Source organism: Alligator sinensis, unplaced genomic scaffold (assembly GCF_000455745.1).
Source record: "Alligator sinensis unplaced genomic scaffold, ASM45574v1 scaffold948_1, whole genome shotgun sequence".
NCBI lineage: Eukaryota > Metazoa > Chordata > Crocodylia > Alligatoridae > Alligator > Alligator sinensis.
This window is the reverse complement of record NW_005843093.1, coordinates 230,529-230,734: the sequence shown is the minus strand read 5'-3', so window position 1 is coordinate 230,734 and position 206 is coordinate 230,529.

Genomic DNA, 206 nt, shown 5'->3' with positions numbered 1-206 from the left:
TGGCGGACTCGGGCCGTGGGTGGCGGTGGGAAGCCGTGGGTGCTTGGCTGGACGCCGCGTCCCGGGCACCTGGCAGGGCCCCGCGAGACGCTCCCCCAGGACAGACGCAGGCAGGGGAGGGTGCCCTCCACTTTATTTGCTGCGACAGCCCCCCACACCCCGCGGGTCCCGCCTAGCAGGCGAAGAACACGGTGGCGGGGGGCTGG